Source organism: Gymnoscopelus microlampas (assembly GCF_963454915.1).
Source record: "Gymnoscopelus microlampas genome assembly, chromosome: 23".
In the NCBI taxonomy this organism is placed as follows: Eukaryota; Metazoa; Chordata; class Actinopteri; order Myctophiformes; family Myctophidae; genus Gymnoscopelus; species Gymnoscopelus microlampas.
In genome coordinates, this window is record NC_139960.1 from 30,106,924 (window position 1) to 30,109,423 (window position 2,500).

At 47.6% G+C, this 2,500-nt stretch overlaps 1 protein-coding gene across 2 annotated transcripts in view; it reads left to right on the plus strand.

The window, feature by feature from the left end:
* foxp2 (forkhead box P2) overlaps positions 1–2,500 on the plus strand; it is a 163,001-nt gene that overhangs the window by 98,257 nt on the left and 62,244 nt on the right. The gene's annotated exons all lie outside the window — the stretch shown is intronic.

The window sequence follows — 2,500 nt, forward strand, 5'->3', positions numbered from 1 at the left end:
TGAAGTTAGTTATGGTTTGATGAAGAGACAGGCCAAAGCCCTGACTAGTGGGTTGTGAGAGGCATCTAATTTTAACTAGCTGTCATTCCCAACCCCACAAACGCTAATTTACCTTATTGATTCACAGCGCTGTCTATTTCTGTTGTCAAGTGATTCGGAAAAGGTCACACTTGTGCACATGAACACATAAAACACACACATGTAGGCGCACACGCACACGTGCAAAAGAAGCTGTCAGTAACCCTCACACACACTCACACACACGCTACAGTATGCAAGAGGGCTGTATTTACAAAAGCATGTGTGCATGCGTAGACACACCTCCTTTCCCCTCTGTTAAGATTCTCCTCACAGCAGAGGATCTCTCATACTGCTCAATTGCTGTAAGTCAACAGGACTGTCCTCGTCTTCAAATTATGTAAGGCTCCCCATGACATATGCTTGCTTGTTTTTTAGTTTACCTCCCTCCACTCCACACACCCCTTTGTTATTTATTTATTTTTTAAATTTGAAGTGCGAGAGTTTGTGCCCTCCACTCGGCTAATAAGTACTATCAAGGAGTGGAGGTTCACCTCATTAGGGGCTGTGTGCATTTCATTAAAGACGGGGGGGAAACTGGCGTTAACCTCAGCCCGTTAATATTTTCACAGAGTCTAACAATGGCGACACCTTCCATTGGAGTCACACCCCTGTGTACCTAATTACGGTTGCCAGCGAAAGAGATAAGGTTGGCAAAAGGTGCCGTCGCGCACGGCTTAAATTATTCACCCGTGTCGAGAGTGTTAATATTGCCGGAATATTCATCCGCGTGAAGGAACCGTAAAGAACCTCACTTTGTGGGGTTATTTTTCGGGGTGAGAATTAGCATTTTGGTTTGGGGGGCTGTCTGAATTGTTTGTCAAACAAACGATCACCACAACCCCTACCCACCCCCCCCCCCCCCCCCTCCCCCCCACTGCTCACTTGAACTGATTGGCGGGGCTTCCATCGCCACTTTGCCTGTTTGAAAAAGAACAGATTCAAAACAAACGCAGGAGACTGATCTACAAGTGGCGATGTACTCTGCGCCACCGCAGTGCACACACGGCCATCAGGAAAGAACAGCATTGGACGAGATGCTTCCCGTATGTGCACTGCGATAGCCCGTCGGCCCGTGTCCAAAACGACCCCTTCCTCTAATAACAGCAGCAGGATGGTAAATATTGAATATTTACATTTTGCTTACTCCGTCCTAGCCTCTGCCTTGGCCGATATGAATCAATACGATTCGGAGGTGGCCCCACGGTGAGCGAGAGGGCCGCCGTCGCCGGCTCTGCATCTAATCCGTCTGTTGATCCAGCCTTTATTAACACCCTCACCTCTTTGTTCCGAAAAGTCGCCCGTCTCCGCAGCCACGCGGGACGTTGTCTTCATAGGACGAGGAGGAAGAGGCGGAAGGCCAGATTGCCAGCTCTCCCGATGGACCCAGCTGTCCTTGCGCCACAAACAGGATGCACAGTACTTTCATGCGATTCCAAGTCATCTTTTTATTTACAGCCCAAAGAATTTGCACTGTGTGCACGCTCTGGAATCCGCTATCGCTTCAAAATGCCATTTTTGATCCTTGATGTGTCTTCTCTTCTTTTTTCAAATGCCAACATAAATAGGCATAGAAACTCTTTATTTGATAATAAAACCCTCTCTCCTTCTTTCCTCTCTGTCTAAGCACTTGAGTGTGCTTTTTTACTCCTTTTTAATATTCTGTTCTTAATGGAGTTTACCCAATAAAGCAGCGTTATTTACATGGCTTACAGGGCCACAATGTTTGCCGGAGCGCCGTGTTTTATTAGCTTCACAGTTCGGCAAGAGTCACCGGCAACAGGGCGACATGTTTTCCAGTGGAGGAATCAAGAAGATTGATCCTCCTTGTATGATTAGCACAGTGGAAAAGTAGGAAATGGATTAATATTACCATGACAGCCTGCTTATGCCAGAGACACTGATAAATCCTTCTACAGTCTGTCTTCTTCGCCCTCCCCCGCTCCCGTCCTCTTCCCCCCACCGTCGGTATTTAAAAGCGGGAAATGATCCATAGATCATGGCATGTAAATTATTTAGTACACAAGCATCTAAGTGCTGCTGCTCACACTTTTAATTAGGCGTATTAGCGGCTAAAGGCTTTCGCCTGACTAATTCTATCTCTGCCTCGCTCGTTGATGCTGTCTCAGTCGTTTGACGACCGCGCTAGGCGAGTAAGCTATGGCAGCAACAAGCACGCAAACACACACACACACACACAAACTTGCCACCCGTAAACATACTGTTATTACGCACACACACACATATAGACACAGCACAGTTGACACACACAAACACGCGAGCGTGCGCGGAAACCTAATGACACGCGTAACGGAAGCACGCGTGCTCACACGCACGCAAACCTAATCACCCTCACGCGCACACAGGCCTAATGTACAAACAGCAGCTCACAAACACGCTCACACCCACACACTGCCACATT